Raw genomic sequence first — 22,365 nt, forward strand, 5'->3', positions numbered from 1 at the left:
CAGGCCATCAGGCTGCTCAACGAACAATAAACACTATGCAGCAACCATCAAATGCACACAGCACACACATCCACACGCACACACTCACTTTAAACGGGCAACTCACTGCAGCACCCACTTTACACACTTTAGAACACCTAAACACACTTTACACTTTATATTTATTGGTAAAGGATTTGCACTACAACTCGCACACCTTACTGTAAATTGTACCTAAATTGTACCTCATCCCATTTCTGCTCTGCACTATATAGTATTGTATATTAGTACATTGCATAGTATATTGTATATTGTATGGTAACTCAGTTACTTCTATTCTGCATCGAACATTGTACATATGTCTATACTGAACACTGTGACCTCTATTTTTACTTCTATTTTACATGCTATACTATTTTATTTCATACTATCTTGTCTAACACAGTCTCTGGAGCGAAACAGTAAGAAGCATTTTGTATAAAAGTATTCTGTACTTCTGTATGACAACTATTAAAGAAACTTGAAACTTGCTACGACGTCATCAGAGCGCTCCCTCTCTGCAACCTTGCAGGTGGCACAGAAGACACAGAGTGGATTCCAGTGTTCTACGGCCCCTCCTAAAACACACAGGTTCCGTCCTCGGCCCCGTCCTCTTTACCCTCTACCTGCTCCCCCTCGGCCGTGTCATCAGCCAGCATGGAATCTCTTTCCATTGCTACGCTGATGACACACAACTATACATTAAAACGGACTCTCCCCCATCATCTGCAGCCCTGCCATCACCATCCACATCATCCACCCTCACTTCCTGCCTGGAGGAGATAAAGTCGTGGATGAAATCAAACTTCCTACAGTTAAACAGCTCAAAAACAGAAGCCATCCTCATTGGTACCCCCCACCAGATCCAATCTTCCCCCATCACCAGCATCTCCTTCTCAGGCCATGACCTTCCCCTCTCATCCACCGTCACCAATCTTGGTGTAAAAATTTACCCCCACCTAAATTTCGAGACCCACATCAAACACATTTGCAAAACCTCCTTTTTCCACCTCAGGAACATTTCAAAAATCCGTTCCACACTCACCCTCCCAGATGCTGAAAAACTGGTCCACACCTTTGTCTCCTCCAGGCTGGATTACTGTAACGCACTTCTCATCGGGATTCCTAGCAAGAGTCTCCAGAGGCTCCAATACATCCAGAACAGCGCTGCTAGGATCCTGATGAGAGTGCGTAAGTACGACCACATCACACCCATCCTCCACCCACTTCACTGGCTCCCCATCACCACCCGGACTGAATACAAAATATCCCTTCTGACCCATCAATGCATCCACGGAAACGCTCCCCCCTACCTCAAAGATCTCCTCACCCCAGAACCCTCCACCTGTAACCTTCGCTCCGCCAACACAAACCGCCTCCTTCCCCCCAGGACCAAGCTCCACACCTTGGGCGACCGGGCCTTCTGCTCGGCTGCTCCTCGCCTATGGAATGCCCTCCCTGACTACCTCAGAGCACCACAGACCAGCTTCCTTTAAAAGAGAACTTAAAACATACCTCTTCACAAAAGCCTTCCCTTAGTTTGAACCTTTTTATACATGCCTTGTGTGTTTTATCCCTTTTTTATGCTTTATGTCTTGTTTCTTTAATTGCCTAATGTTTTTAAAGTCTGTTTTTAAGTCTGTTTTTACTTGGTTTCCAGATATAGAGTGCATTATAAATCGAATGTATTATTATTATTATTATTATTATTATTATTATTATTATTATTATTATTATTATTATTATTATTATTATTATTATTATTATTATTATTATTAATTATTATTATTATTATTATTATTATTATTATTATTATTATTATTATTATTATTATTATTATTATTATTATTATTATTATTATTATTATTATTATTATTATTATTATTATATCCTTTGTTTGAACAACTTACTGGAAAGGTCTGCCACCAATGACAGACTTGGTCACGGTGATATTTACACACGCACTCAGCCTACCTGCATCATGCACCACTGACTGCGTGCTGGGGGTGGGAGGCAATTGATCAAACCATTGTGAGCTAAATGCGGGGGGTCACAATCTTTGGAAACTTAAAAACTCGCTATTAAGTGTCTATAATCAGCACAAGTTCTTTCATTGCGTATTATTAATTTGATTGAAATTACATAGTTATGGAGCGGCCGGGTAGCACAGCGGACTAAGCGTCTGTCTACCACCGCAGAGACAGTGGGATCGAATCCAGCTGCGGTACATCTGGCTTGGTCGGCTGCCCATACTGGCACAATTGGCAGTGTCAGCGGGTGGGAAAGCCGGTGGGGTGAGTCCTGGTCATTGTAAACATTGACTCCTACAGTTTGATCGGGGCGCCTGCACAGCGAGGGAAGGATCTGGGGGGGGTAGTGTGACCCTTCCACACGTTACACTCCCCCAGTGAGAGTCCGCGCTGCCAGGGCCCCGTTCCCCGTACCTGGATAACTGAGTTAGCCGGATAACTTTCGGTTAAGTCTGACTTAAGCCGGACTTTCCGGCTCCCCGTACCTGGATTGTCCAAATCACCATGACAACAGATCCAAAAGTTTGAGCCTGGTCGAAAGCAGGGTTTAAGTTCAAGTTAGCCGGATGAAGCACAGCCACGCCCCCGCAAAGAAAGTGACAGCGCGTTTCCTGAAATTATTCCCACAGTCTAGGATCTGCTTTATACCATTCTGAATTACGTTTTTGTGCTCCATTCTTCCAGAGGGGGCTTTTGAAATGTAAAATAGACCCAAAATGCTGATACTAAATTCACTTTGTCCTAAATAATGCACGTTATATATACCGTGGCGCTCGCTCGGTGCGATGTACACATTATGTGGTTATTTTAATTGTAACTGGGATTAAGATGTCTGATGAGATGCGCTGTTTGACGGATTTGAGAAATTGAATGAGCCGTTGACGTCACATTAATGAATGAGGATAAAGAGAGAAAACTTCATTCAAAATAAAGAATATTCTAAACACGGGTCTCTCGTTCATTAATGTATAAACAATGAATTTATCCCATCTGGCACAGTGGCGCAGCGGTAGTGCTCAATCCTGCCAACCCAGCGACTGGTGTTTGAATCCCCGTGTTTCCAATATAATTTTTTGGAATATAATATTAATGATTATACGCCAAAGTAGCCTAGTTGTAAGTTAAAATATTATAAATCTACATGCATTAAGGATGTCATTCTTTATATAGCTCTCAACGTGCACCAAATTGAATTATTCCTACATCGCAAAAAGAAGGAAAAGACCGGGTTTCGAACCCCGGTCGTCTGCGTGAAAGTCAAAAGAAGAACCCGTTAGACCACAGTGGAGATAAGTAAAAGATCGACCAATCAATGGGAAGAGAGCCGTATCGTTATTCTGTATAACAGTTCAACTAATTATTTTCGCTAGCAAGATCTCATTTGATTATTCAATCCAGCAGGCAAGTTTAAAGAAATATAATCTGATTGATTGAGGTAATGAGGGACTTAAAATTAGCCTATAGATAACGCATTTAACTTGTCGGCGAGGCGATTGAGCCGTACTGCAATATGTTACTAAAGTTTTAAATCAATTAATCAATCAATGCCGCTAGAGAATCAGGATCTCTGCTCTCGACACTTGCTGCCTTCTCGGCTGAGGCGGGCATGCGCACTTATCCTGGGTCTCAAGTCTGGCTTGAGTTAACGAGACTGAATCCACCTTCGAGGAACAGGAAAATCCCGGCTTCAAACATCGGGTTAACTGAATCTGGATAATGACATCTTGATCGACTTAGTTGAACCAGGTACGGGGAACGGGGCCCTGGTGAAAAGAAGCGGTTGGCTGGCTACACATGTGTCGGAGGAAGCATGTGATACTGTGATAGTCTCCAACCTCCCAGACCGACGGTAGGGGGTAGAGTGCGCAACGACCAGGAAGGGGATTGGGAATTGGCATAACGACTAACATTGGGATGGGATAAAAACGGAAAAAGGAGGGGGGAAAAGATAATAATAAAAAAAAGTTACAGTTATGTTTACAGTGATGTATTGGGGGGGACATGTCATATTTTTCATATGATCAAAAAGTGGGGGTGCAAAAGCACACGTTTGCTCCCCCAAGTTCGATTGTGGGGTTGCACCTGCTCCGTTTGCTCCATTGCTCAGGCACCCGTGCACACGCTACGAGAACAGAGAGACTCCGGCTCAGCTTCTTCCCCACACACACACACACACACACACACACACACACACACACACACACACACACACACACACACACACACACACACACACACACACACACACACACACACACACACACACACACACACACACACACACACACACACACACACACACGCACACACACACACACACACACAAAATGTCACTTTAAATAATGGAAAAGTAACTTTAAAGGAATGAGGAAGATAAAAGCCACTTTAAGGAAAGAAGAGATGTGGCTCTTGTATAGTTTAGATATATTAAGTAGGGCTGTCAGTTTATCGCGTTAATTAGATTAATTAATTACACAGCAAATTATCGCGTTATGAAATTAACTAAATTTCTTTCTTTTTTTTCTTTTTTTTTTTAATATAATTTCTTTTTTATAATTTTTTTTGTATCTCATTCATTCTACATTCATTCCATGAGAATGTAGAATACACATTTACAGACTTTTTTTTAATATGGTCCATTTGCATGTTCTTGGTATCTGATTCTAGGGACATCTATGAATCTCAGGGAATGTGTGTCAGAAATACTGTGGGCTAGATCCACAAAGAATGGATTGCACGGTGCAAGTTGCACCCTTACTTACAATTCATGATGAATTGAAAATGGGGGACCCTGATGTAAACAAGACGAAAGTCTTTCTCTGGTCTGCATACCCTTAACAATTGTGTGTATTGAGCCGTACTGTATTGTACCCATTCTGCAATCTGTTAATAACATTTTCATTCAATCAATCAATCTGCGCTGTGATTGATTGAAAATCTTATTTTGAGTCAATTGTAATGAACCAAATGAGAATATCAATAAATTTTTTTTTTTATCTTTGACTGTGAATAACACCATGCTCAAATTGACCAGACCTGAAAAATCGAAGCAAATTAATAGATGGAAGATGATTAAACTGTCTGTCTGTCTGTCTGTCTGTCTGTCTGTCTGTCTGTCTGTCTGTCTGTCTGTCTGTCTGTCTGTCTGTCTGTCTGTCTGTCTGTCTTGTATGTATGTTTGTCTGTCTTGTCTGTCATAATTAAAGGGGCACTTCACCAAAATACAATGCTGCTTAATTTTCCACATAATCTCACACACATCCAAGACCTCAACAACTGTTTTGGACACATTCATTTAGTAAATGAGTTTGAATATGGCCACCAGTGATGTCATCGGGGACATTGAATCCTTAGCAGTCCCTGTAAGTATTGCCCCAGTGGGAGGGAAATGGGTGTATCCAATCAAGGAGGGTATTGAAGGCCACAACAAGTACAAAGTGAGGTTCGTAGCTAATTGTTTAAATGCTGAAGGAGGGTATTCCAGGTTTAAATACGGAAGGAGTAGAATCCAGGTTTAAATACCTGAGTGGATTCCATGTTTAAATACAGAAATGGATCCCATGTTTAAATACAGAGGTGAATGATTTACCATGTTCAAAATGATTTAATTATGTGGAAAATATCCTGAAACGTTTTGACTGATGTAAAAATGTACAGAGAAGCTGTGAGTAGCCTCAGTTGTTTGGCAACATGTACTCGCCCTGAACTATGTTTTGTAGTGAGTAAAAATTGTCACATCATTTTGCTGACCCCCCCAGAGGAGCATTGAATTACATCAAAACATGTTTTTCGTTATCTCAAAAGGTACAGCAGATAAACAGCTGTGTTTCAGAAAGAAGCAGCCCACAGGGGCACTATCAACTTGTGAAGCCGAATGTATGGTTCTAGCTATGACAATACAGAAATGTGTTTATCTAGAACAACTGCTCGAAGTGATGGACACCTATGTATATATGAAGTCTGTTGTTTATGAGGACAACCAGGGAACCATTGTGATTGCTAGAAACCCTGTGTGCCGACATAGATGTAAACATGTCGATATAAAATATCATTTCATCAGATCTGTCATCAGAGAAGAAAGAATGACACTGATTTATTGTCCAACGGACGACATGGTAGCAGACACTATGAGTAAACCTGTTTCCAAACTGAAATTGAAGAAATTTGCAGAGGTCATGTTTGGTGTGTAAATATTGACTGCCATATTCTTTTTGATGTTCTGAATTGTATTATTTTCTTTGTAAATTGTTTTTGAAGAGGTTATACAGTGTGCTATACAACCCTAAGTGGGAGTGTTAAAGTTAGAGGTTCTATGTAGGATTGCAAGTAACTGTCTAACTGTATATATAACTGTTTCCACTAGAGGGCGCTCTAGGCGGAGCCACTAATGCTGCCACCAGGTGGCGAGTATTTAAGGAGATGTCTCCTCCCCCTCTACCTCTTTCCCCATGCTGCTTTGACACCTGCATTTCCCCAAGGGGATTAATAATAAAGGACCATCTTATCTTACCACACTACAGACGGACGGTTAACACTTTCACTACCACACTACATAAGGTTAACCCTTTCACTACCACACTGCAGAAGCTTAACCTTTCACTACCACACATACAGACGGTTAACACTTTCACTACCAACTACAGAAGGTTAACCCTTTCACTACCACACTACAGAAGGTTAACGCTTTCACTACCTCACTACAGAAGGTTAACCTTTCACTACCACACTACAGAAGGTTAACACTTTCACTACCACACTACAGACGGTTAACCTTTCACTACCACACTACAGAAGGTTAACACTTCCACTACCACACTACAGAAGGTTAACCTATCACTACCACACTACAGAAGGTTAACCTTTCACTACCACACTACAGAAGGTTAACGCTTTCACTACCACACTACAGGTTAACCTTTCACTACCACACTACAGAAGGTTAACACTTCCACTACCACACTACAAAAGGATAACCTTTCACTACCACACTACAGATGGTTAACACTTTCACTACCACACTACAGAAGGTTAACACTTTCACTACCACACTATAGAAGGTTAACCTTTCACTACCACACTGGGAAAGGGTTAATCAATACTCATACATGTACACAGTACTGTCATGTACTTGATTCTCCCGAGGGGAATGGACATGAGACTGAGAGAGCAGAAAAAGAGATAAAAACAAAAGAGGTTACAGTACCTTGCGGAAAGCAGTATACTGTTGTCACTGCAACTGTGGTGGTGAAACGTTGTGTGCTTCTGAAGCCTTGGCCAACACCAAACACACCAGAGCCCGCCTACACTTTACCTGTCAGTCAGGTTTCTTTCTCTGTGTGTGTGTGTGTGTGTGTGTGTGTGTGTGTGTGTGTGTGTGTGTGTGTGTGTGTGTGTGTGTGTGTGTGTGTGTGTGTGTGTGTGTCCGTCCGTCCGTCCGTCCGTCCGTCCGTCCGTCCGTCCGTCTGTCTGTCTGTCTGTCTGTCTGTCTGTCTGTCTGTCCGTATCGTCTGTCTGTCTTGCCTGCAAACTCCAACAGGTATTCTACCCCCTGTATTAAACCACAGAAATTCCAACCACATTAACCTCAACACACAATGCAACATTTACACCTGCAGTTAAATAGTGTATGTGACCCTTAATTCTGCTTCACTGACCTGGTAATCTTTTTTACATTCATTGTTTCAATGTAATTTTTGTTTGCACACTCTGGAAAATAAATAGCAAACAGTAAAAAAATTGTGGAGCATGTTTTCAGATTTCAGTAAAAGCCGCTGGCTTACCTGTCACCTGTCCTGACGCAAGTGTCGCACTTCGAACTGCCAAACTTGATCTGGAACCTTCACACAGAAACCGGAAAGGAAGAAAATGCTTTCAAATGTCTGTAGCCTATGTCTGTGTGTCTGTATGTCTGTCTTTTTTCTGGAGTGTGTCTGTCGATGTGTCAGTATACTCTTCTACAGCATGTTGACAAAAATCACTAAAGCACAGGCTTGTTTTACCTGTTTGACGGAGAAGGAAAAAGAAACTGGGTTAAGGGCGTGTATGCGTGTGTGTGTGTGTGTGTGCGTGCGTGCGTGCGAGTGTGTGTGTGTGTGTGTGTTCCTTCAGACCTAATGATTGTGAAACTAATGATGAGTCATATGTGTCAGAGCAGTGGACTTTGTGTGGAGGCTATGTGGCGCCCTTGTGTGGCCTGGGAATAAAAAAGACAGCTTTAGTTTCCCCACAAATTAAATGTATCTGACCCTATTGTATGAGGCGCCGATTGGCCGATTGGGACAAAATCCTGTAGAATACAAGACACCACCTATCCAGTTGGTCCACGCACGATACCCAGTTGGTCCGTGCGCGCCGACCAGTTTTGGTCCGCGAGAGAGGCCCAGGAGGGTCCGCGGGCCTCCCAGACAGCAGACACCTGTGTCAACTTCCTCCTCTACTGTTCTTGTAAATTATGTTAGTTGATGATACTGATGATGACGATAGTGCTGCATCTATTGAAGTTAATATTTTGTTGTCAATAAAGGAATATCTTATCTTATCCTTCCCTTCTGCAATCAGATCAGTCAGCCTTTGCGCATGTTTGTTTGTGTCTGTAGATTGTTGGTGAACAACTAACTTTAGGTTAGTTTAACGCGTCCGTGTCCAGTCCTTTAGATTAGCCCCACCGTTCATTGTAAACAATGATGCATGTAGTCACCGGGTAAATCGCGATTTTTTATTGGTGCGTCATGACAAACCAATTACATAATCCAACATATGTGTAAAGGCACAACATATTCCAGTTAACGGTATATTTTTTTAATGATTCGTTATGGCGCAATCAATACTTCCATTTGTATAAATTGCGTTCGGGACCTCCATGTTTTGGGGGTATTCATCAGAAAAATCTGATCCGGGATTCGGCTCCCATCAGTCGGGCAAGAACTGCGGGTTTTCAGCCTCTCTCCTCTCTCCTGGAGCTTAAGGGGGAGCTTAGTATTCCTGCCTCTGAGGAGCGCGTCACGACTCATGCGCATGCGCGCGCTCGGCCAATCAGAGCAATTCAGAGCAATGCGGAAGGGCATGTTGGTTGCCGAAAGTGTTCACGCGTCTGGGTGGCCCCTGGACCTCTCTCGCGGACCAAAACTTGTCGGCGCGCGCAGTGTTTTGTATTGGTAGACTGGATCAGATAAAACGATTTTCTTTAAATTAAATTACTTACTTTCTTTTGGTAGGCTATCATTCATGGCCTTGCCTGCTTAAGAACATGCCATTGCTACAGGCTGAACAGCGCTTCCTAGAAGGGCCATGTGTACATCACAGGTGAGAGTAGAGAATGTAAATAATATATTTTTTTCAATGTTTATGTCAACAAAGTTGTCATTTGTATGTCTACTATTTCAGTGAAAGGGGGGAATTTGACAGGAAGATTGTAAAGAGATGGAAGCAAAGGGGAAGATATTGACATTTATTTTTTGGGTTGGTTTTTGGTGTTTTGGTTGGTTTGAACTTTTTGGTTTGAAAGAGAAGAGCAGAGCTCAAGATAACGGCTGCAGTGGCTACTTTTTAGTGTTATATAGTTAAGATATTGTGTGAGCAAAAAATAAAATAAAAATACATTTTATGAAGTATAGTTAATTTACTCATACAGTATGTACATCCTCTGGCCTGTTTGTAGAACTGCCCTGTGTTGTTGACAAGGCTAAACCCTATAGATATGAAGTCTAATGGGAACATGAGAGGATGCCATCAGTATTGCTCTACTGAGTTATTTGCTGCTATGTTTCAATATTATAATAATAATAATAATAATAATAATAATAATAATAATAATAATAATAATAATAATAATAATAATAATAATAATAATAATAATAATAAGAATTATAATAATAATAATAATAATAATAATAATAATAATAATAATAATAATAATAATAATAATAATAATAATAATAATAATAATATAATAATAATAATAATAATAATAATAATAACACATTTTATTTGTATAGCACATCACAGTCCAGTCGCAATACTCCAATTCAGCCACTGGGTGGCGGCGCTGAGCGTTCCTCACAGTGTGGTTCTCACGGTTGATTGATTGATTGATTGAAAATGTTATTAACAGATTGCAGGATGGGTACAATACAGTACAGCTCAATACACACAATTGTTAAGGGGATGCAGACCAGAGAAAGACTTTCATCTTGTTTACATCAGGGTCCCCCATTTTCAGGGGGGGTGGGGGTGGACTGTACATTGGAGGGGGTTGGGTTTGGACATTTACCAAGTCAAGTCAAGAGTTTTATTTGTCACGGCATACAAGCATACAGTGAAATGCGGGGGGTCTTGCCCGCAACGATTGTGCAATAATAAGAATAGGAATGAGAATAAGACATTTGTGCAATAATACAAGTAATAAGAATAAGACATAACAGGTATATGATATGTACATAAAGTTTACAAAAAGCATGGTAAGACATGCTAAGGTCCTGCGATAGTGCAATACACTGTTAGCTACGGATGAGGCACTGGGTCTTATGTACACTACTATACAATGCTATACTATACAATCTACAGTTATACTATGTGTCCTTATGCTAGCTTGCTATCCATCTGTTTACTATACAAGAACCACTCCCGTTCTTGTTTTTAAAGTGACCTTTCATTGTATAAAGTGACCGTTGAGTGTGAGCGTGTGCAGCATGTGTGTGTGTGTGTTTATGCTAAAGTGACTGCTAGTGTGTGAGCATATACAGTGTGTGTGTTGTGTGTGTGCTCATGTGTGCTTGTGTGTGGAGAGTTCAGTGTTCAAGACTCTGATGGCCTGGGGGAAGAAGCTGAGCTGAAGTCTCTCTGTCCTAGTTGCTGGTGTTCGCAGGCGTTTGCCTGACCGCAGCAGCTTGAACAGGCTGTTGTTGGGGTGGTGAGGGTCTTTCATTATTCTGCAGGCTCTGGATTTGCACCTCTTGTTATATAAGACCTGCCTCAGCTGAGCGCACCACTCTCTGTAGGGCCTTCTTGTCCTGTGCTGTGCTGTTTCCATACCAGGCAGTAATGTTTCCAGTCAAGATGCTCTCTACAGCTCCGGAGTAGAAGGACTGGAGTATCTTCCCCGATACTCTGAACTGTCTCAGGTGGTAGAGGCGCTGCTTCATCTTCTTTACGACTGAGTCTATGTCTGTTGTCCATGTCAGGTCCTCTGAGATGTGGACCCCCAGGTACTTGAAGCTGCACCTACCTGGCAATGATTGCCTTTGTCCTCCAAGACTGTCCAGACAATATGCTCACCTTCTTTGAGATAATGGAATGACGTCGACTGGGGAATGCTCGAGAGGAGCGCCAGTGACGTCAGCGAGTTCACAGACACTGTGGTGAGCTTCATAACAACACTTGCTGATAGTATTGTCGCCACAAAAAAGGCGAGGGTGTTCCCGAACCAGAAACCATGGGTGGACAGTACTATCAGAGCAGCCCTGAACTCTCGCACCACTGCTTATAACCTGGGCAGAGAGTCAGGAAACATGGAAGAGTACAAGACAACAGTCTACACTCTGCGCAAGGCTGTTAAACTTGCTAAGAGGACATATGCCGACAAGATGGAGGCACAAATGGCACAGAATGACACAAGAGGCTTATGGCAGGGACTGAGGGCTATAACTGACTATAAAGTCCATTTTTTGGATCGTCTCCTACCTGTTGAACACTGTCAGGTGGGGGTCTGGTTCTCCTCCATAGACCTGTAGGATGCGTATTCGCATCCCCAATCTTCCATCCTAGGGCTTACCTACGCTTCCTTGCATGGTTAGCGTATGAGTACCAGAGGCTGCCGTTCGGTTTTTCTCAGGCTCCCCGCATCTTCACCAAGTGCGTGGAGGCCGCACTGGGGCCTCTGCGTCGTCAGGGGTTACGAAGTGTATTCTGCCCTGACAACGTTCTGGTCCTTGACGGTCAAGGTGGATCGTCAGGTCTCGTACCAGGCAGGTTCCTACCAGCCTGGGGTTTGCTGTAGACTGGAAGTAGAGTACTCCTTCTTCCCAGTCAACGGTTGGAGTGCTATGGGCATCCCTCTCAGAGCGTGTTGTCGACACACTCAGGAGGTTCCGTCCTAGGACGGTTACGGCGCTGTCCGTGATACGCCTGCTCGGTATGATGGCATCTGCTCATTCCGTGGTCCCTCTTGGCCTCCTCTTCACCCCAGGAGAGGGTTACGGAGGTGGGTTTTCCAGTATGGAAATAGACCCGGTGAGAGGCAAGTGGGAGCGGCTAAGGTTTCCGTGTCAGTACTGGGGGACCTCGCCCCTGGGGGGTCCTCACCAGGGGGATCCCCATGGGCAGTAGGCTGTCACACGTCACGTTTTTCACCGATGCCTCCCTCGCTGGAGACGCGTCGGGCCAACGCAGTAGGGGGCAGCTGGCAAGCCATGCTGCCCGGTCTGCGCTACGTTCAATGTGTTGGTATTGAAAGCAGTCTTTCTGGTCCTCAAACGGTGTTGATCAAGACAGACAATACGACGTCAGTGTCGTATATCGCCAGACAGGGAGGAGTACGCTCCCCCCGTCTGCACCGGGCGGCGGGCGGCTGGCTATGGGCGTTCTCCATCTGCGCGCCCTGAGGGCTCTCCACATCCCCGGCAGGGTGAATGTGGGTACAGGTGTAATGTTGCGGGGCGGTCCTCACCCTAACGGGTGGGGATTACGTCCGGACATAGTCAGGCAGGTCTGGGACCAATGCCGTGCCGCCTGGGATTCTTTCCACCATACATCTGTTTGGTCAGTTGTTGGGGCGGGTACGTTGAGGAGCGCAGGTCCTTGATCCTGATTGCGTCGGACCGGGGCGCAGCTGTGTTCCCGGTCCTGATCCAGCTACTGGTAGCTCCGCCATGGCCTATTCCTTGGTCGGCGAAGGCCCTCACTCAAGCACACGGGTCGCTGTTCAGCACCCGGTGTTGTGCCAACGTCTGATGGTTTGGCTGGTGAGAGGGTAAGTCTGGAGAGGATGGACTCTTCTGTGGTTGATACCATCCGGAATGCGCATGCTCCCTCCCCTGTCGCGCTTTACGCGGGCAGAGGGCGTATGTTCCAAGAGTGGTGTAAGGCGGGGGGCAGGGACCCCGTGTCCTGCCCCCTGGATGCTGTCCTTGTTTACCTCCAGTCTCTCCTTGATAGACTGTCGGCTTCGACGGTGAGGGTATATGCACCAGCTATATCCTCTTATCATGAGGGATTTGAGGGTGATGTTTTGTTCAGCCACCCTCTTGTGAAGCGTTTCCTGCTTGGCGCCCGACGCGTTAAGCCGGTAAAACGCTCTTTTGCTCCGAGTTGGGATCTTCAATAGGTCCTCGTCGGTTGTCCTTGGCCCCGTTTGAGCCCCTTGAGCAAGCGCCGTTGGAACAGCTGTCATTCAAGACCGCGTTCTTGCTGGCCGTCACCTCCGCTAAACGCGTGGGTGAGCTTTGTGCTCTCTCGGTACGACCAGAGTGCCTGTCTTTTCGTTCCGATAGCGGTGCCACTCTGCGGCCTAATCCTGCCTTCGTGCCTAAAAATATCCGGAGTTCCTTCCACTCCAGGGATATTGTGGTTCAGGCGTTTCATCCACCTCCTCACGCTAGTGAGTTGGAGGCGGGCCTTCACCTGTCATGTCCGGTCCGGGCTTTGGAGATTTACCTCAGCCGTACTCAGGGCCTCAGGGCTACCGATCAGCTCTTTGTCTGTTACGGTGGTTCTCATGCTGGTAAGGCACTATCGAAACAGCGCCTGTCCCATTGGTTGTGCGAGGGCATTGCCCTTTGCTACACGTTGGCCGGGCTGGCTCCCCCTGGGGGCGTCAGGGCGCACTCCACTCGTGGTGTGGCTGCCTCTGCCGCTCTGCTGCGTGGGGCCTCGGTGGAGGACATCTGTGCTGCAGCTTCATGGTCCTCCCCGGGTCCCTTCGTAAGGTTTTACCTCATGGACATGACCGGGGGTTCTGTCTCCCAGGCGGTTCTGAGGTCTGTGGCCTCTCCTGCTTCCCGTCTTTTGGTGGGGTAGCAGGGGTGTGTGGGTATGGGCCACAGTGTGTTGTGTCACACGTGGTTCCGCCTGTGCTGTGTGTTCAAGGGGTTCTAGTTCCCTGTTGTTCCACTCGGGTGGAGTTGACTGCGCCCCCTCTTCATTAGGAAGGATGGGGTGACGGGACTCCCCTCCCCCTTGATGTGGGCTTACGGGTCCTCAGGGGGTGCATCTGTTGGGCCTCGCGTCCGCCCTACCCCATATCTCGGTATGGCTTAAGAGCGGGACACGATGCAAGTACGAAATATAACGACAGGTTATGTATATAACCTAGTTATATGAGTACTGGCTAAGCGTCCCGCTCTTAGCGTGCCCTGAGTTCCCTTGGGGAAACTTTTCTTTGGAAACGATTTTTTCCGAGGAAGAGTGAGTGGTGACCACGCCTAGTACTTTATAGTACGCCACTAAAGGGGCGGGGCCTGGCAGGTGATGGGTGTATTTGTTTATTCGTTGATGGAGTACAATAGGTACATGAGATGAGGTATATCTCTGTATGGCTTAAGAGCGGGACGCTTAGCCAGTACTCATATAACTAATTAATAAAATGTTCAATCAATCAATCAATCAATCAACATATCGGCATGTAACTCGAGAACCGCTGAACGGATTTTGTTGCCTGAAAGGGCAATCGCTAGGCAACAAATAGGGCTTTAATTATATATATATTGTGTTAGGGATTAGTGTTGGCAGAGGACCCAAATGCAGAACAGGACGAGGAGAAGGCAATAGGCAACAACGAGACACAGAGCCAGGAGTGAAGTCAAAAGAATAATGCTTTACTTCAGCATACAAAAAGGATGGCACAGCAATGGCTGGCAGAGGGCAAACTACCAAACAAAGAATAAACTCATAAATGAGAGCATGTACTAAAGGCACAACAAAAACGCTGCAAGGCAGACAAGGAAACATAGCACAAGCTGTCTACAAATAATACACTAACAAAACGAGACAAACTTTACACGAAAACAAAGAATGGTGGAACAAACAAATGAACACTAGGAAACTTACTATAGGATCACAGGAGAACAGAACATGAACAAGGACGTGGAACAGCAAACAAGCGTGGACACCAAACACAAGCAGCAAACACTAGCAACAAACGATGAACTGACAATGGAGGGTAGGGAACACACACCAGATATAGGGGGAACAATTAACACTAGAGAGACAGCAGGGCAATTAGCAAAACGAGACACACATGGGGTGAGACAACCAGGAAGGAAACACACACAAGAAAAGACTGAACACTAGACAGAGTAAACATAACAACCAAACAACCACACAAGGAACTAATAAACAAGGAAAATAACATTTAACAGGGGAACAAGAGACAAAGTAGCAGGGGAAGGGCACAGAGAGACATGTAGACATTAAATATCCACCAGTGCACCAGGAGGGTATATGCTTGAGGGAGATAAGGGGACGTTTAGATGAATGTCCAGCAGTGGGAGGTACAGATGGGGAAAGTATGTGCAAAGGTGGGGGCTGTTGAGGAGTAGTGGAAAGTTGGTGCAAGGGTGGGGGCTGTTGAAGAGGACGGAAAGGAGGGGAGGGTCCTAGGACAGGTGGACCCTTACATATTGTATTAAAAGAAATGCAGACCCGAGCCGCTAGAGGTCGGCAAAGTGGTGCATCGCACCGGTGGGCAAATCGTCCTCAAGAGTGCCCGGGGCCGTCCATCCCCACCCAATTACGATAGCAAGCAGCCCTGCGGCTGCAGTTGTTGTCAGGTGAGGCTGTACAGCCTCTGTAGTAGAAGAAGAAGAAGTCTTTATTTTTCATGCAGATTAACACACGTAAGATGGGCGACACACAGGAACACACACACACACACATGTCTCTCTGCACTTTTCCCATCCCGTCGTCCTCCCCCCAAGGGCAGCCGGGAGCAGACATGGGCCGCGCCCAGGGACCAATCCAAATGCTCCTGTCCATCTTCGTCATCTTCGTATGTTGAAAATATAATCAGGGTTAACAGGTCATTGTGCATATTTCCCAACCAGACAGGAAATCTGGGTGGAAATAATGTATTTTCTGGTGGCCTGGTTTTCTGCATTTTCCTGCAAATTTAAATAAATAAAAGAAAACAGACAATTGGTTTGATGCTGTCATAGTGGTCAGGACTAATCTCAATATACATTTATTTCTTAGTAAAAATAAATGAATAAATAAAATAAAATACAAATAAATAAAAGACAGATAATTTAGTGGTTTATTGATTCCACAGAGGAGATTTACAACTTTTACAACCGGCCTTCTCTCTCTCTCCCTCTCTCCCCCTCTCTCTCTCTCTCTCTCTCTCTCTCTCTCTCTCTCTCTCTCTCTCTCTCTCTCTCTCTCTCTATCTCTCTCTCCCCCTCTCTCTCCATCTCTCTCTCCCTCTCTCCACCCCCACCCTCTATCTCCCCCCTCTCTCTATTTACCTCTCTATATCTCTGTCATCCTTTTTCTCTATTTCTCCACTTTGGCTAATCAGCTATTCTGCCGAATACAGGAATTGCTCACAGGCATACATGCAAGCACACACGCATGCATGCACACACACACACACACACACACACACACACACACACACACACACACACACACACACACACACACACACACACACACACACACACACACACACACACACACACACACACACACACACACACACACACATTTAGAATATTTTATTTATGTCCACATAAAGACAAAGTTTAAAGGACACAAATATTAACAGTGCACATTGTGGGATTATTCCGATACAATCGTGCCACAGTGGCAATCAAAGTTACAGACTCACATGGATGATGAACCTGACAATCAACACACATGGGTACAGATAGCAGCGTCTTCTCCAAATTGCCCGGCTGCCAATAATTGCTGACACTGAGCAATATTTTGCTAATTGTTTGGCTCTTCTCTTCGGAAGACCGGCCAACTGAAGGCCTCTAACACCCAATTTATGGACATGACCCAGGCTTCCAAATATGAAGACTAAAAGTTTACAGTTGTAGCCGAGTTGTGATATGGTCTAACAGTTGATATTTTAACATTTTGGTTGTAAATGCTTCCTCTAGACTGTAGTCAAACGTGCAACCAACTTCTAGGATGAGAACCTCTCTGTTATTCTCATTAACAATAACAACATCGGGGGTGTTTGCTGAAATATCAGAGAGCAGTGAATTGTCCCTACACAGATTGAGCATATATGGCTTCACACTGGTGTGCTTATACAGCTTATATGTTGCAGGTGACCCGAGTGTGGAACTGACACTGTCTGCAATCAGGTTCACGATCCTATCATGCCTACAAATGTAGAGCCCTTTGTATGCATGACAGCCATTAAGTATGTGAGACATGGTTTCTGTTGTCTGTTCGTGACCATGGTGTATGCAGTGTGGGCTATGACTGCCAGGGAACCAGAAAGGTTGAGCATTGATGGTAAAACCTGTAGCCTAGCTTTTAAAGTAAAAATGATGATGCTCTCATCAATAGCTACATTCACACGCACGCACGCACGCACGCACGCACACACACACACACACACACACACACACACACACACACACACACACACACACACACACACACACACACACACACACACACACACACACACACACACACACACACACACACACACACACACACACACACACACACACACACACACACACACACACACACACACACACACACACACACACACACACAGACATGTCCCCACCTCCTCTCCAACTCTTTTATTCTCTCTCACCCACTACTCCTTGTCATATAGAATGTTTTTTAGGGGAAATCCAGTAGAATTCTTGGCAACTATTTGTCCTGCATCATCAGCATAAACGCAGAGTTTTTATATATAGTCTGTCATTATGTGTTCGGAGCACAATTTAAATGGGACGTGTAATACAGTGGTTCTCAACACAGGGGTCCACAGCAGTCCTTGAGAGAGTTCTATGGGGTCCCTAGAATAATATGACCAATATATATATTGTGGCAGACCGGCTGGCGTGGTGATAGACGGCCGCTATGTGTCGGCCAAGGTACCAAGTCAAGTCAAGTCAAGAGTTTTATTTGTCACGGCATACAAGTATACAGTGAAATGCGGGGGGTCTTGCCCGCAATGATTGTGCAATAATACAGTAATGCCATAATACAATAATACAATAATACAATAATAGGAATCCAATAGGATGAGAATAAGACATTTTAGAAAATGTACTGGGGCATATGCCCATATTAGGAGTTCTGGAGAGTTCCGGAGAGACTCCAGGCAGAGCAGAGCACCTGAGACAGATGAGCGCAATCACCACACAATCAAGCAGCATAGAAAATGGAGACAGAGAGACAGAATCATTGGAGTAGCTGAGGCGAAACCTGTAGGCCTACCGATCGAGAGAGGAAGTGAGTAAGAGAGAAGAGAAGAAGAGGAGGAAGATTGTTATCTGTGTGACCCCATGCTGTGTTTATCTGCTTTTGGAAGAAGGACCCTGCTGTGTGCTATAACCCCTGATCATATGAGAACCTGCATGTGTATCGACCCCTGCTTGTCTGACGTCACTTCTCCCGGATCATCCCCCGATTCCCCCGCCCGTACAAGAACCGCTCTCTGTGGACCGAACCCCACTAACGGACCAAGACTGGCTGACGATCACACTAACCCCTCCTTTCCCCCTAAACAGCATTAAAACTGCTGTTAAACTTGCTTCTACTTTGTGCCGTGTGTATTTTGTTAAATCCAATCTGGTGACAGCTCATAACACCCCTGAGTCTGTCACAATATATGTATACACACACACACACACACACACACACACACACACACACACACACACACACACACACACACACACACACACACACACACACACACACACACACACACACACACACACACACACACACACACACACACACACACACACACACACACACACACACACACACACACACACACACATACGCACACACACACACACACATTTATTTAGTAAATGGATATGAAAACAAACGTCCAATAAAACATCGTAGGAAAGTGGTCGTACTCGTAAAAAATATCTGTGTGGAGATGGTTACAAACAAGAATTTTCTAAAACCCTATATTTTCTTTTCTCTCTCTCTCTTTTCACCTCTTCCTTCTCCTCCACTCCGACTCCCAACCTCCCTGCTTCCCCTTCTCTCCTCCCTCTCCGTCTGTTTTGCCGCCCGCTCTCTACCTCTCTACCTCTCTACTCCTCTTTCTCCATCGAGCCCCCTGTAAAAAGAAATTAAGGAAAAAAATTCCCCCCAAAAAGGCTCCTTTTTTACTGTGTGTGTCTGCGCGTGTGTATGCACATGCAAAGACACGTGCACAGTGTCTGGGCTGCAAGATCTACACACACATCCTGTCAAGGAAAGGGGGAGAGGGGGGGGGGGGGTTGGAGAACGAAAGAAAGATAGATTAAAAACAGACGCTGCAGGCTCTCTCGCTCTCCCTCCCTCTCTGCATCTATCTCTCTCTCTGCATCTCTCTCCCCCCTTCCCTCTCTCTTCCTCTCTATCTCTCTCCCTCTCTCTCTCTTTCTCGCTCTCTCTGCCTGTCTGCCAAAATGACTGACCACATTTTTTCTTTCAGTAAAGCACAAACCCCTCTTCCTCCCTCCCTCTCATTCCATCTCAGTGGAGCAGTGTGAGTGTGCCGTCTTGTCTGGGGAGAAGCACTTTCTGTTGACATGGGTAAGACGACTTGTTTTCAAATCTCTCTTTTCTTAGACAAGGGAAATTAAGCCTCTTTATATACATGTATATATATATCAAACTTCTTCCCTGTGGTACAATTGACATGTTTGCGTTTTTATTAATCAGCCGATGGGAGATTTCATTGGATGAGTGTCATCTTGCGGTTTTAAAATATCTTCAAGTTTTCAAGATGGAAGGCTGAAACTTTATTGCCATAGCAACCACAGATGTTAGGAAAGGATTCCTGGTAAACACATGGATACAATGGATGATTGTATATGTTGTATATTGATACCCTGATTGATTTCACATCGACTTTGACTCCTTGTTGTTGTTTAATTTAGCCTATTTTTCGAAAAGGTTAAACAACAATAATGTGCAAATCTTTGGTGCTTTGTCTGCGGATGGATGACAGCATGTTTTCGTCTGACTCATGTATTTCTTGTGTTTTCGCCAGGTCTTGGTTTCTTGGTTTTCGGTTTTGGACTCAACTCCCACTGAAGAGTAGTCCCACACACTCTTTTGACTTGGATTAACTTGGAGATGGAATGACACATCTTGGAACACTGAATGCCTGAGATCTTGTAGGAATTCCGGTGGATTTTCCCTTTGATTTTAACATCGACAAGACAATTGTATTCACTCCCAGACATATGCAAGGTAGGTCTAACCCCCTACTGTATACACGTTGTTGCACCACAGAAATGTGGCTACTGTAGTTTAAATAAACCAATGTCCAGCTGTTGTATATGTTTGGATTCGGCTATCCATTTATTCACGGCTCGGCACACGCATGCTCACATAGCATAGGTAGATTAGGCAGCATTGTCCATATTCAATCAACAAGATGTTTCAGTTTGGCAAACTGCTAGACACGTGGACACGGTAAAGAGCGATTCGTTTCTCGTTCCACTCACCTGAATATCATCACCTGGAGCTTTGCTATAAGCACTTCCTACAATAGGTTTTATATCTATACCTACATCAATTCTCCACCCTGGAGCTAGACTACTACAAGGAGATAGCAAAGCACTTCCCCAATATTTTGTGAGTATACATAAAACAAATATATTATTATTTACTATCATTATATTATTATTTACTATCATTATTATTATTATTATTATTATTATTTTCAGAAATTATTAGGGAGACCAGGTTTAATATGTTTTTGATTGAGCCTCATACCCGCAGGCATAACCTTGGTCATGATGACCTAATAGAAGTTACCTTTGAACTGGCAGGATTCCGTCCATTGTTACGTCATGGTTGCTTGCAGGACTACAGTGGAACCCTAAGTAACAAGTCAATATTTACACGCGCCCCTATGCAGTGATAATGCAGTGATAATGCAGCTTAAATCATATACAGTCACACAATTGTTCTTTTTCTGCCCACATCCTTTCCTCTCCCTCAGTAATTATGTCCACTTTTGTTGAGATTTAATATCTGCTACGCGTGTCATCTATGATGTCACAGAGGCTCATGTCAGCCAGGAAGCCAAAGTAAATGATATGATCCATTAATTTGTGGTAAGCTAGGCTAGTTTGTAGTCGGATAGCTTTCTACTGAAGACACATAGAGGAAATTGCTATCTATCTTCTTGTTTGACTCCGGAGAAGACGGTAAGCGCACTTCCCATAATGTTGGGCTTTTCCTTTAACATCATGCATTAACTCATTCAGCGCCAAAAATGAGATATCTCGTGTTTGAGAGCCAGCGATTGAGCGCCAAAAACGAGATATCTCGTTTTTCGTTTCCTTTTCCTTTTTTTGATTATTAACATTCTACACACTCTCGCAGACCTGCCTTTGTCTCCCTGGCACTGCTGCCTACGTTATAATTGCAATGACGATCGTATCCCGCAAGGTGGCAGTATTGCCTACCTTTTGAACTGGGTCTCTCAGTTGTCTCAGTTCGGAAGTGCCTCTGGCTGCAGGAATCCCCTCCCCCCTCAAAGTGAAGCAGCACACAGCCATCTGTTGCCGATTTGCAAGGAGGTAACCTATTGTTTTCCGTATTATAGCCAGGCCCAATGCACACCAGTAATGGCGATCGCAATGGAACTACTGGATTATTCATTTAGGAGTACCTGCTAACAAAGGTAACGTCTATTTTAGGTCTATTTTACTGAACCTAAAACATGCTTTTGTATTGATCGCAGCGTCGTATTTTACCGAACCTAAAACATGCATTTGGTAACGATCGCAGCCCCCCCCCCCCCCCCCCCCATTGATGACTTTGTAAGGAAACATCTATATGGCATATACTTTTGATTTGGAAATAATATAGGTTTCAGGCGAGCAACCCAAAACGATTTGCGCATACTGTATGCATATAACACGTCATGACTCCTGTTCCAGGAAAGTGGCCTGGATTATAGTGAAACAAGGCGATCTTTAGCACGGGATAGGGCACAAACGAAGGTATGTATACATAAACAGTTTTTTCCATGTTGGTGTATAAATAGTGCCTGTCAAATGAGCCATACTATTGTCTCCATAGCTATAATATAGAATATACGATAGCTCCGCAAACATCGTGAAAATGATCAATAACGCATGGCGCCAGGGATTAA

The 22,365-nt window shown here is 44.4% G+C and overlaps 2 protein-coding genes across 3 annotated transcripts in view; one reads left to right on the plus strand and one right to left on the minus strand.

Annotated features, from left to right (window-relative positions):
• LOC311246450 (uncharacterized protein) overlaps window positions 1-7,993 on the minus strand; it is a 73,692-nt gene extending 65,699 nt beyond the window's left edge. Inside the window, exon 1 of the mRNA XM_084336604.1 lies at window positions 7,829-7,993. The gene's annotated coding sequence lies outside the window, so the exon portion shown is untranslated. The remainder of the gene's footprint in view (window positions 1-7,828) is intronic.
• Window positions 7,994-19,731: 11,738 nt separating this feature from the next.
• The window catches only part of LOC311246376 (platelet-derived growth factor receptor beta-like), a 129,760-nt gene continuing 127,126 nt past the window's right edge, over window positions 19,732-22,365 (plus strand). For both annotated transcript variants that reach the window (XM_084336537.1, XM_084336538.1), the window contains exons 1-2: window positions 19,732-19,784; window positions 20,245-20,447. The gene's annotated coding sequence lies outside the window, so the exon portion shown is untranslated. The remainder of the gene's footprint in view (window positions 19,785-20,244; window positions 20,448-22,365) is intronic.

The sequence above is a fragment of the Notolepis coatsorum genome (assembly GCF_963971535.1).
Source record: "Notolepis coatsorum genome assembly, chromosome: 19".
Taxonomy (NCBI): domain Eukaryota; kingdom Metazoa; phylum Chordata; class Actinopteri; order Aulopiformes; family Paralepididae; genus Notolepis; species Notolepis coatsorum.